The following is a 13,954-nucleotide window of genomic DNA, read 5'->3' as shown; positions in this document are numbered from 1 at the left end:
ATTTTTAAACTACATCATTACTATGAGTGACCCAGTACAGATTCTTTCCTCCTCAGAGTCAGTAGAGTCAACTTCTTTCTTCATTTATAGAAAGATGTATATTTGGGTAAAGACAATATTAAAGTTGAATGCCCCTGTAATATCATTTAAAATTTATCAGATACCAGTCGTGTCCAAACATTGCTATGTTGGTATCGAAAAGAGATACTTGACCAAACACTCCATCAGCAATTAAGCTGATGATACCCTTCTCCTCAGAATCCTGACGATCTGATGACTGCTTTTCCCATTTCGTGATAATTTAATGAATTGTACACAGAACAACAGACGTGATTCCTCTTATGAGTGGTGTGTTGCCACTCATAAGTCAGCGTGGACCGAAACCAATCTGTGCTATCGTGTTTGAAATGTTAGATTTCACAGCACTCACTGCTGAAGATAATTAACTATTAAGGAGCAGCTTATTTATGAGTGTTCCTGCTACATGGCGGAGATGTCCTTTGCGGAGCCACTTCAAGATTAGGCGGCTTTCTTTGGGGAAATCTTCTATTCACCAGGCAGGAGTCTTGAGCTCTTGAAATAAGAACTTGTTTAATTGGTTGCTCTTCCCAAACAAAGGCTCTTGTGCTTACAAAGTAGTACATGCTTAAGAACAGCTTTATAGAGAAAGTGCACTGTACCTTGAAAATATGCGTTTTCAGTTAAATGATGGGCAGAGTGCAGCAGAGAAATAAAACAAATGACTGAGAGAAACTTTTCAAAAAATGCTTGAAGGGTCCTGACAGAGACTATTGTTCCTGGTGTTTTCTCAGTGCCTTTCCAGCTCCAGCTGGAGTAATGAAGCATTTGACAGCTGACAGCATCCTGGTCTTTTCCCCCCTCCAGTATCGCGTGGTATCTTTAGCAGCCAATGACGGATGAGGGAAAAGCCAAGAGTCAGTGAGGCTCTGAAGAACTGTCTGACTCTCACAGACGGTGCAGTGACCAATGTTCAATGGTCGAAGGGCCAAAAGAGCGGGGAAGATTCAAGTGGGAGATGAAAGGGCTGCCTCACTCTTCGGTGTAGAAGTTGTGAAACCCCCTTTGCCTTTCCTCTTTCTTCTCAGCCTCTGGGAGGGTGTGTTGGTACAGAGTCAACCCTACAAAGAAAATAATGATGTCCTCTGTGAGCCAGTGACTGGGGGCCAAGTCCAGATTGGTTCAGATTAGGACTGCTCATACAACCTAGATTGAGAAATCTGTCTCTGTCCCTTACTGTATAATGTTTGAAATGACTGTAGCAAAATACAAAATGTCTTCTATGAGAGTGAAGTATGATCCACTGGGTGTAAGAAGAATAAAGGGGCACTCAGGTGCTATCTTTGAAATTGAAGCATACTAAAAAGAAAAAAGAAAAAAGAAAGCCACCTCACCCCAAACTCATTGCTTTGAAGTGAACTCTGACTCACGGGAAAATCATGCATTACAGAGAACTGCTCTGTGGGCTTTCCTTGGCTAGACTGAAATGAAGCATATCACTAAGTCTTTTTTTTTTTTTTTCTGAAATGCTCTGTGTGGGTTTGAACCACCAAACTTTATGTTAGTAGTCTAGAAACGATTTGTGCCACCAGGAATCATAAATTGAAGTGTGAACTCCTGTTTCAGAAAAGAGAGAGAACATGTAGGATATCCAGTAAGCATGCTGGAGAACTCTGGCCAAGCACAGGTTCTGCTGATACTTCATGGAATTTAAGTTCTTAGCACAGGCAAATACAATTGTTAATAAAACGTGAGCCTGCAGAAGAATGCCTCTACTGTGGCTTGTTTTCCATACTGAGAGAGCCGTGGGGAGAGGAAGTGGTGACTTTATTCTAGGTCTGTACCCCGTCATGGTCAAACAGCTCTCGGTTAACATCTCCTGGCTCCGACGCTGCAATCCCTCTCTGCTCTCATCTCCGCCATCCTCTACTCCAAACCCATGGCATGTTCCACATTTATCAATGACTTGTTTAAAATTCTGCCAAGAACTTAATACATTCTTTCCATCTAAATATTTTTCTTCAATTTTACAACATTATCTCTTTGTATATTGTTTCTGTTCCAATTCTTTATTCTTGCCACGTAACTGTGGAATATATTCTCATTACACAGATGCTGGACCTTCATAGTCCACCTCTGGGTCTCAGAATTACTCTTTCATATTTTTACCTAAATATCTCTTAGTTGCATCCTAATTGCTCAAATTATCTTCCAAATTATCTAACCTGTGTTCTTTAAACCCATACCCCCTGCCATTGAGTCAGTTCTGACTCATAGTGACCCTTCAATATATTTCTGAGGTTGTAAAAATGTGGGGTGTTTTTAAATCTTTATGAGAAAAGACTGTCTGTCTCACTAAGAACACAGGTGAATTCCTGCTGTCAACCTTTAGCTGCCTCATATGATCACCCAACAGGTGGTCTTAGTGGTAAGGAATTGCACTACCAACCCAAAGACAGGTAGTTCAAATCCATCAGCTGCTGTGTGGGACGAAGATAGACTGTCTCCTCCTGTGTGATTACAGCCTCTGAAAACCTGCTGGAAGGTCAGTTATGAGTCAGCTCTGACTCAAAAGCATGTAATAGCACCACCATCAGGGCTCCTTTGTGTAATTAATCTTCTAAAAATCCAAATATTATCTATTTTAATTTGTATCATAGCATTTTCACTTCTGCCTTCCCTAGCTGGAGAGTTCTTTCTTACTGGTTCCCGTTTTCAGATAGGGTTGCTCTTGTAGATTATGGTTGGGATCTTGATTCCTGTTTCCCCACTTCTTACATCAACTGACTCCAAATAAGCTGTTGTGGTGTAGCCATAAGAATCTAAAACCCAACCTCCAGGTCCTGAGCACTTGGATTTATATAAAGGAACCACATTTCGAAGAGCCACTTTAACATTGACACCAAGCTCAGCTCAACTCAGTGTCAACTCAGAAGCAACTCATAGAAGACCCTCCAGGAGGTTTTTGGAAGCTGTAAATCACAAGGGAGCAAGACAGTCCACTTTTCTCCTGTGGAGCAGCTGGTGGGTTAAAACTGCCTTGCATTTAGCTAAGCAGTGTAACTCCTTACCCACTAGACCACCAGAGTTCTCAACTCCAAGCTGCTACTGGGTTTTAATAGCTCCTCCAATTTTTTGGTATCTGGAGGTTTCTCCTAATTTCTTTTGGTCTTGGTTTGCATTGTTTTACGTTGTTCCACTTTATAAAGTGTTCCTATATCTAGTGAGAAGGAAATGTGGAGGATGGCGACCTAGCCAACTGACTGGAAGTGATCCATATTTATTCCTATTCCAAAAAAAAGGTGATCCAATAGAGTGTGGAGATTATGGAGAAATACCACTAATATCACACACAATTAAGATACTACTGAAGATTATACAAAAATGAATTGAACAGTGCATTGACCAAAATCTACCAGATGTGCAGGCAGGTTTTAGAAAAGATCATGGCACTAAAGACATTACAACCAATGTCAGATGTATCTTAACTGAAAGCAGAGAGTACCAGAGGAATGTCTATCTGTGTTTCATTGACTGTGCAAAAGTATTTGACTGTGTGGAACACAACAAACTGTGACTAACCTTGAGAAGAATAGGAATCCAAGAACACTTAATTATACTTATGTGAAACTTATACTTCAACCAGGAAGCAGTTGTCAGAACAAAGCAGGGAAACACTGCATGGTTCAAAATCAGAAAAGGTGTACATCAGGGAGACATCCTCCTTTTCAATCTTTATGAAGAGCAGATCATTCAGGAGGCTGGACTTGATGAGGTGGAATGTGCCATCAGGACTGGAGGAAGACTTACAACAACCTGCACTATGCAGATGATACAACTTTGCTTGCTAAAACAGAGAAGGACCTGAAATATTTGCTGCAGAAGATGAAGGACTGCAGCCTTCAATATGGATTGAAATTCAACATCAAGAAAACAAAGATTCTCACCAGTGGGCCAATTGGCAGCATCATGATAGATGGAGAAGAGATTGAGATTGTTAACAGCTTCAGCTTTCTTGCCTCCACAGTCAACACTCTGGATTCTAGTAGCCAGGAAATCAAACGATTAATTTCTTTGGGAAAGTCTACTGTCAGAGACCTCTCCAGAGTACTGTAGAGCAATGATGTCAGTCTATAGATTAAGGTGTACCTGATCCAATCCATGGTCTCAATTACTTGCTGTGCATCGGAGAGCTGAACAAGGACTAAAGATGACAAAAGACGAATTGATGCCTTTGAGTTGTGGCACTGGAGACTTGTATTGAACATACATGGACTTCCAAGAGAACAGATTGTCCTGGAGAAGGTGAATTCAGGCTGCTCCTTGGAGGCAAGGATTTTTTTAAAAAAATATTTTAATTTATTTATTTTTCATTTCAATGAACATCTACAGAGATTTTGGAATTCCATTCGTTCATTGTTGCACCCTTCTCCCTGTCCACCCCACCTCCCCCCCCCATTTGCTCCTCTCCTTGAAAAGCAAAAGAAAAACTCCCTCATTGGTACACAATCCTCCCTGCACCTCCCCCAATCCCATCCCCAACCCCAAATATAATCCACTCTGCAACCTTCATTGCATACTCCTACGATAAACATAATGCCCTAAAATATAATACTTTTAAACTATTCTCTCCCCCATAGAATTCAATGCCATAAACATATTTCATCTAGTTTTTCTCAGTCTTACCCCCACCCTGATGCCAGCCTCATTCTACAACAGTGGCACCATATAGCATTTGTCCCTTTCTGACTGAGATACCTCACTCAGCATAATGTCCTCCAGGGTCACTCATTTTGAATAATATTGCATGAGTTCCTTGTTTTTCAATGCAGCATAGTATTCCATTGTGCAGATATACCACAGCTTCTCTACCCAATCGTTTGTTGATGGGCATTTAGGTTGTTTCCAACTCCTTGCTATTGTAAACAAAGCCACGATAAACATGGGTATGAATATATCTACTTGGATGTCATTTATGGTCTCTTTAGGGTATATTCCCAGTAGTGGAATTGCTGGGTCAAATGATATCTCTATTTGCAACTTTTTGAGAAAGCGCCACATCGCTTTCCACAGTGGTTGCACCATTTTACACTCCCACCAACAGTGAATAAGGGTTCCAGTCTCTCCACAACCTCGCCAGCATTTGTTGCTTGCTGTTCTGTTAAATTTTGCTATTCTTACTGGGGTGAGATGATATCTCATGGTTGTCTTGATTTGCATCTCTCTCAGGGCTAGGGATTTTGAACATTTCTTCATGTTCTTGTTGGCCATCTGAATGTCTTCCTTGGTGAAGTGTCTGTTCATATCCTGTGCCCATTTTTCAATTGGATTATTCACCTTTATCTTGTTGTGGTGCTAAAGTATTTTATAAATTTTAGATTTAAGTCCCTTATCTGACATGTCATTACCAAACATTTTTTCCCAGTCTGGCTTCTCTTTTTACCCTGTTAGAGAAGTTTCTGGATGCGCATAGGGATTTGATTCTTAGAAGGTCCCATTCATCTATTTTATCTTCTCCTGGTTGTAAACTTTTCAGAATACTTGGAAGGCTCTTTGTGTTGTGGATTAGGACTACTAAAGTTTTTCCAAGCTTTTCTTGAATGACGTTTATAGTCCTTGGTTTTAGTCCTAGGTCCGTGATCCACCTTGAGTTAGTTTTTGTATATGGAGTGAGGTGGGGATCTTGTTTAATTCTTCTGCAGATCGTTTTCCAATTTTGCCAATACCATTTAGGCCGTCATTTTCCCACCTAACTGATTTCATCTCCTTGTCAAAAATCAGTTGACCAAAAATAGATGGGCTGATTTCTGGGTTCTCAATTCTATTCTATTGATCTATGTGTCTGTCAGGAGGCAAGGATTTTGAAGCTCCATCTCACTTACTTTGGGCATGTGAACAGTAGGGACCAGTAGTTTGAGAAGGAGATCATGCTTGGAAAGGTGGAGAGACAGTGCAGGAGAAGAAGACCCCCAGATGAGAAGGATTGTCACAGTAATGGGGGTAAGTGTGTTGGAGAGAGTGAGATTGGCTCAGAACAGAGCAGAATCCAGAGCAATTGTATGTAGAGTTGCTATGAGTCGCAAGTGACTCAACAGAACATAACAACATCACAACGTATCACCTTAGTGTACATAAAAAAAAAAAATTCCACACTTACTGAGTGCCTGCTATGAACTACATATTATTTTTACCACCAGAACACTGGGCAAAATAGGCAAAGCCCTTGCTGTCTCAGAGTTTATGCACACAGAGAGCAGGAGGTCCTCTGAGGAATGCGCTGTGAGATGTTTCTGCTCAAGTAAAATCGTGCTGTCAGCTTGATTTCTGTATTTATGTATCAAATCATCTTTGATTTCTTCAATTCCAATACCCTTCACATCAGATCTACTTATGAACACATTTTAGACCTTTCAATCACCCAAAACTATTGTTTCTCTAAATTTATACTAGGCTTACAACCTCATTTCTCCTCAGTTGTAATTCCCTTGCTCTCTCTGCACCTTTCCTTTGATTTTTCTGAGACCCATGTCTCCTTCTATCTCTGTTTTCTTCATTTACCATACTCCCTTACCTAGTCTGACTACAGTTTCCTTCTGTTTAAAACTAAATTGTCTACCAAAACTCTCACCCTCATCCTCTCAGACCTACTTACTCCAAGATCACTGGCTGTTTTCATTCATTCCATCATCCATTCAACAAATACTAAGCTCTATTTTAGAAACTGCCAGGCTTTATTGCGTATATTTATTATCATCTGCCTCCTCTAGCAGATTTTGGGTTTCCTGAAAGCAGAAAGCATGTCTTATTGACTTTTGTATCACCTCCGTGCTACACTGATTGATCTTGCTTGAAGTTCATTATCACAAATCTCAAAGGAGTACTCAATCGTGCCAGACAAATTGTCCCAAGGATATTCACTATCTCACACCAAAATATCCCTTTTACAAGTACCCTCCTCCCTCATCCCAGCAAACACCCTTACTTGCACACACTTATGCGGCCTCTCATGTGGTCTCACCCCACGATGTTGACTCATACTTCAGTGAGCAAGAGATTCCTACGTCTTCCCTCTATCTAACCCATCAACCACATTGCATGTGTAGGCACATTTTTGGCCTCCTTGTCTCTTAAAGTGGATACATTCACATCATATCATGCTCAGATCTATCACATCTCACCCCTAATTGAATTCCTTTCTGATGTTATTTTTCTCCCTTGCATCATCATGTTTCTTTACTTGTTTATTTCTGTCAGCTGGCACATATACTCTAGCATCTCCCATCTCATTAAAATAAAAGTTTTAGAGCTCACTTGACACCAATATCCTATACCTTTTCACCTTTCTACCATTGCTGTTTCCAACTGAAGCAAAATTTCATTTTCATCACAGCTTGGACTTCCCAAATAGCCTGATAACTAACCTCTTCCCTTCATCCACTTTTGCTTCCCTGCAATCTCTCTTGATAAAGGCCATGATTGTATTCTTCAAGTGTAAATGAAGTCATATTTTCACCTGTAGGAATATCTCCTCATTATACCATGCCTCTGATTTGCATGCTACCACTTCCCATCTGACTCACAGATTTGCAGCCACAAGAGTTATCTCAATATCCCTTGACCACATGCATCTTCTGCCTTGTAGCTTTGTCTCATTCTTTCCCTTGCCAGGTATGATTTGTGGCTGGCTCCATCGTGTCATCTGTATCTCTATTCAAATGTCATCTCTTTAGAGACACTGTTCACCATTATTTCTCAGTCTGTTTTACTCAGATTTCCCTCAGTCATTCTCTAAACTATCATTTGATTTGATTTCATTCATATCCTTTATCATTGTCTGTCACCATCCTGTTCATCTGGTCCCTTAACTGCTTATTTCCTATTCTCTGCTCACAAATGTAAAAAGCCCTGGTAGCAGTGGTTAAGCTCTCAGCTATTAATCAGAAGGTTGATAATTTGAACCCACCAGGCACCTTGTGGGAGAAGATGTAGAAGTGTGCTTCTGTAAAGATCGACAGCCTTGAAAATCCTATGGGGAAGTTCTGTTTGGTCCCGTGAATTGGAATTGACTCAACCACAATGAGTTTGGTTTGTTCCACTCATGGAACACGTGCTCCTTGAAGGCATGGCTTCTTAACATGCCTGGCACATGACCCACAGTCAATGAATATTGTTAAATGAATGAATACCATTTTTATAGGTAGCAAGTTTTCAAAGCCCGTTTACTTCTCTTTTTATGTGCTTTGATCACAGATATCAATGAAATTCATTTGGTCAAAGGTGAGTTTTTAAAGAATTAAATTCCTTAGCTTAGGGCACAGTGTCTTTTTGTTTTTACCCATCTATAAGATGATGAATAAGAAATAAGATTTCTGATTCTGGTACAGTACCTTCCTGGTAATACTTAGCCTCAACTTTTTCTCTTCCTGACATAGTATGTTCTTCCCAGCATGATTCTGTAGTCTGAAAAATGTCATGTGGTACATCAGTCTTGATGATTTCAGAGGCACCTGCATATGCTCTGAAGTCTGACACGCCTGGGTTTTTACAGCTCTGTAACTTGAGTCAACTTCCTGAAACGTGTTGACATTGGGATAACTATAATACATCTTACAGAAATGTTCCTAGGAGTGTTAAATCATGTTTGTAAAGCAATGTCTCATATAGAGCAAATGCTCAATTGATGATAATCTTATTATCTCATTAACTACATTAGGAAGCAAAACTAACATGAGAAAGTGTTCCTTCCCTCTTACATACATCCTTGTATGAGGGCCCAGGCCCTATTCTGGTTCCTTGAGGATGATGATCTTCTTTTCTTTAAGAAAACCAATATAGCAGTATTAATTAGTTGGCATTGCTGTTGCTAAGGGCCACCGAGTCAGCTATGGCACATAGAGACCCTATGCACACCAAGAAGAAACCCTGCCTAGCCTGTGCCAGCCTCACCGTCTCTGCTGTTTAAGCTCATTGTTACAAACATTGTCCTAACCCCATCTCACTGAGGGTCTTCCTTTCGTCCTCCAGTCCTTCCTTTCCCAAGAAGAATGTCCTCTTCCAGGCACTGCACCCCCAGCAACATGCTCAACATGTCTGAGATTAAGTCTCCCATTCTCATTAATAAAAACTCTGGCGGCACTTCTAAGACAAATTTGTTTGTTCTTTTGGCCTTCCATAGTGTATTCAATATTCTTTGCTGACACCACAATCCAAAGGCATAAATTCCGTTTTCCTTTTTTGTGGGTCAGCTTTCATATGCATATAAAGCAATTGAAAATACCATGGCTTGGGTCTTACTCTTTAAACTGACATCCTTGGCACTTTAATAATGTCCTTGACAGTAGATTTGCCAATATAATATGCCATCTGCTTTGTGTACTGCTGCTTCCAGGGATATTGGTTGTAGACCCAAGTAAAATGAAATAATTGGTTACTTCATACTTCTCTCTGTTTATCATGGTATTGTCCCGTGGTTCAGTTGTGAGGATTCTTGTTTACTTTTGAGGTATACCCATACTGAAAGCTATAGTCTTTGATCTTCTTCAGTAAGAAATTCATATCCTCTTCTCTTTCAGCAAGCATGTTTAATGTTACATCTATCTATCTATCTATCTATCTATCTATCTATCTATCTAGAATGTGTGTGTGTGTGTGTGTGTGTGTGTGTGTGTGTGTGTGTGTGTTCTGGTGGCCTAGAAGGTAAGGAGTTGCACCGCCCACTCGGAGGCACATAATTCAAATCCCCTAGCTGTTCCATGGGAGAAAGATTAATGATCTCCTCCTATGTGATGTATAGCCTCCTCTGAAAACCTGCTGGAAAATCAGCTATGAATCAGCACATAACAACAACAACAACAACTACATATATATAGAGAGAGAGAGTGTTGTGTGTGTATATATGTATGTATATACATGTACATATGATGTATGAATGTATGCATATAATGTATATTTGTGTATAAATGATGTAACAATCTCAGATTCTGCTACATCATTTAATAAATAATACACGAAGACTAATTCCTAACAAATGCTATAGGTATGATGGTTACTTTTATTATTGTTATCATTGACTTCTCAAGGGAAAATATTTACATTTTAATATGTCACATCTAACAACTGAAGTTACGAAATTCATTAGAAATTTATTTGGAAATTTGAACTAATGCTAAGATTATTTGTGAAGCAGACTGTTTAAACTCTTCAGGTTTTGCTCCTGTGCCCCGTCAGAATGCCCGGGTTCTGTCACCTGGAGGAGACTCAGTCCAGACCCGTGGATATGTGAAAAGAGTGGTTGAATGGCTTTCTTTAAAGGTAGTAGCTCCAGACAAGAGTCAGAAGATAGGAACAAAGCAATACTGCCACTAGTGCATCAGTTTATCCCTTTTCCTCATATGCCACATCTGTTTTCTCTCCTGTCCCTAAGCAGAGGAGGTCTGACTTCACTGCGGAAGCTCATCCATTCCCGGGTGTAGGAAATGGTCAAACCCTAGACCACTCATTTATTTCATTCACTGATTAAAATCTTCTCACAAAAAGCTCATTCACTCTGCTTCGGTTCATCCAGAGACTTCAGTTTCTCCCACATTCTCAGCAGCTTCCAGATGTTTCTTTGATCCGCCAAGTACTAGATACCAGCTCCCTTAATCTACTGTCCTTTCCACAAGACAATTTTCTGTTTCATAAGTCAGCATTTCTCACAGCTCTAGAGCTGGTTTAAGTCATTTTCACATGGGCTCTCAAGCCCAAGAGCTCTGCGAATTCCTTTTCTTTTTTGTCTCAAAAAAGTTCCACCTTAGAAACTGTTCTTGGCCAAGGGAGCAGAATATATATATATATTTGGAACACATTTTGGGTGGGGAAATTAGCAGGAAAGACTCAAGGTGGGAAATTTCATAAAAACTAATGATAACCTTTCTCAAATGTAATTACTTTATTCAGTCTCTAGCTTCATTTTCTTTGAAATGTATTTGATATGAATAAGTCAGCTAATTCCTGACTTTGGAATGTTAAGCAGAGTTTGATTACTAGAAATCTAACAGCATTTATAGACTCTCACTGTGGCGCATCTAATTCACACATGTGGTGACACATAGCAGAATTAAAACCTTTTAAGCCAAATGGCAATATCTCAAAACAAAATTTAAGGGAAATGAGCAGATTACAGTATATGCACACATTCCTAATAAATTAGTGGTATTTTGACATCTTTCAAAAGCTAATTTCTGATATTTTGAAAAGTTTTGCATTTTACTCATATTAATGAAGCCAGATTGGTTACAACAGAAAATTAAAATCACCACCAAAACAAAGCAATAACCCCAGATTTTAGGAGAAAAATAATTTAGATGCTTGTGACCAGAAGGGCAGATGGTCCATGAGGACAGCTTCCATAAGCTTATTTGACATAAAGAATTACTTTCTCATTTCTTAACACATGTGATTTAAACACAAAACTGCTTTGGTGTACAAATCTCCATTTGTATCTCAGGTATAATTTCTTTAAGGTATATTCCTATTAGTGGAATAGCTAGAGATTTGTTCACCAATGTTCATAGTAGCATTATTCATCATCGCAAGAACAAGGAAACAGAAGTCCAACCATAATTGAATGGATTGAGAAATTATGGTACATTCACACAATGGAATATTATGCAGCACTCAGGAGCAAAGATTTTTTAAATTGCTAGATAATTTGGGAGAGACTAGAGAGCAGTATGCTGAGTGAACTACCCCAGTCTCATAAGGACAAATACCATATAAAGCCATTGTTGTAAAAATAGAAGGATAAATAATAAAACGTGCATGGGGATCCAAGTGGGGGAAAGGTGGGAGCAGAGAGGGTAGGATGGAGAGGAGGCACCATTTGGTAAGTGGAGGGAGGGGGTAAAGAAATGTGAAAGATTGGTGGAGATCTGAAAGGAAAGGTTAATGAGGGGCACGGTCCAATGGTGATTAATTTTGTGAAACATAATGTATGGGAATGATTGTATGAAGCACAGTGTGAATGAAGAATAGTGTGAAACATAATGTATACAAATTTTATAAGCAAACAAATATAAAATACTTTTAAAAATACTTTAAGATTAACCTGCCCATCATTTTAGGCCTTTGTTGATTTTTTTTAAGTCAACTTCCCCTAGAAATGCAGAATAGCTCTAGTGGAATCCAAAATTTCAATGAGAAAGCATAAATAAGTGACACAAATTAAATAGAAATACTGAGTCGGACTGAGAACCATTGTGTTCTCCAGAAGAGAACATTGTGTGACTCCAGAAGAACTGCTTTGGGTAGTAATGTCACTGGGGAAATTCCAGTAGAAGATGGATGGCTCTCTGTTTAAAGTCTGGTAAGGGACTGTCCAGTTTGAGGTGAAACCAGGTGAGGTGTTCAAATGCTTCTGTAGGAGTTTTGAGAAAGTATCTCTTGAGTAAGGGTAGATGATAAACCCTAACATGCACTCCATCCTGCACTCTGGTTCAACTAGATCTATGCTATGACTCACTTATGTTTGTTCTCTCCCCAACCTCCTCCCTCCCCCGCCCCCCCCCCACCATGAAACAGGCTCATTAGGGATTAGAGGTCAGAGATATGACCTCACGTTAACTGATTGCATCATTAAAGATCCTGCTCAGTCACACTCACAGGTGCAGGGATTACCATTTCAGCATATCCTTTTGGAAGGACATAATCCAATTTCAAACCTCTAGTAAGCCAGACATGCTCACCAGAGGGTTCTCTGACCAAAATAAGATTTAAGTTGAAGAAAAGCTCCATATACTCAGGCACAGGACAAAATTTCATAGTGAAGAATTAGGAAGAAATTATAGAATAATTTCTTAGAATCTAACCTAATCCCATTAAATGTGACAAAACACTTGTGCCCATACACCACTAGAGGCTATGTAAGTTGGTTTAACTCTCAGAAGACAATATGGCAGTATGAATCTATAGCATTTTTTAAAAAACTTTATATTAGTGTGCATACAAAATTTGTATACATTGTGTTTCATTTATGTACATTACATTTCACACATTCGTTCATTCACATTGTGTTTCATGCAATGGTTCCCATATACTGTGTTTTATAAAATTAATCACCATTGGTCTATGCTCACTGTCACCATCTTTTCAGGTCACCACTGTTGTTGTTGTTGTTGCTTTTGTTGTTGCTGCTGTGTTGCTATGTGCTGTCAAGTACCTGCGACCTGTAGTGACCATAGGTAAAGCAGCTCTGAACCCTGCCCTGTCTCTTGAGCCAGTCTCAATAATTCCAGCACACCAACCCCGAAGTACTGAAGAGCAATTATGTCAGTCTGAAGACTAAGGTGTGCCTGATCCAGGCCATAGTCTTTGCAGTTACTTGCTATGCATCAGAAAGCTGGACGATGACTAGGGATGATAGAAGGAGAATTGATTCCTTTGAACTGTAATGCTAGGGAAGAATATTGAATATGCCATGGATTTGAAGGAGAACAAACAGATTCATCCTAGAGAGGGTTAAACCAGGCTGCTCCTTGGAGGCAAGGATTCTGAAGCTTCATCTGACGTACTTTGGACATGTTGCAGGTGGTACCAGTCTTTGTAAAGGGACGTCATGCTTGAGAGGCTGGAGGGACAGTTCAAGAAAGGAAGACTCTCAGTGAGATGTGTTGATTAAGTGCCTGGCATAATGGGGGTAGGTGTTTCAGAGACAATAAGATTGGCATAGGATAGAGCATGGTTAGGACTGTTGTACTATGTCACTATGAGTTGCAGGCAACTTGACAGCATATAGCAACAGCAACCCCCATTATCCCAGTTAGTGTATTAATCCATCTCATCCGGGGTTTTCCTCCTCCATGCTGTCTCTCCACCCTTCCAAGTACGATGCCCTTCTCCAAAGACTGGTCTCTCCTGGGACAGAGCTTCAAAATCCTAGCCTCCAGTGGATGCCACT

General features: G+C 39.9%; 1 protein-coding gene across 1 annotated transcript in view; it reads left to right on the top strand.

The window, feature by feature from the left end:
• Window positions 1-13,954, top strand: part of LOC102856993 (receptor-type tyrosine-protein phosphatase N2-like) — a 1,387,447-nt gene that overhangs the window by 813,779 nt on the left and 559,714 nt on the right. The window lies entirely within an intron of this gene.

The sequence above is a fragment of the Elephantulus edwardii genome, unplaced genomic scaffold, assembly GCF_000299155.1.
Source record: "Elephantulus edwardii isolate Elephantulus edwardi_28Jun2011 unplaced genomic scaffold, EleEdw1.0 scaffold00060, whole genome shotgun sequence".
NCBI lineage: Eukaryota > Metazoa > Chordata > Mammalia > Macroscelidea > Macroscelididae > Elephantulus > Elephantulus edwardii.
The sequence above is the reverse complement of the archived record's forward strand: the minus strand, read 5'-3'. Positions and strand labels throughout refer to the sequence as shown.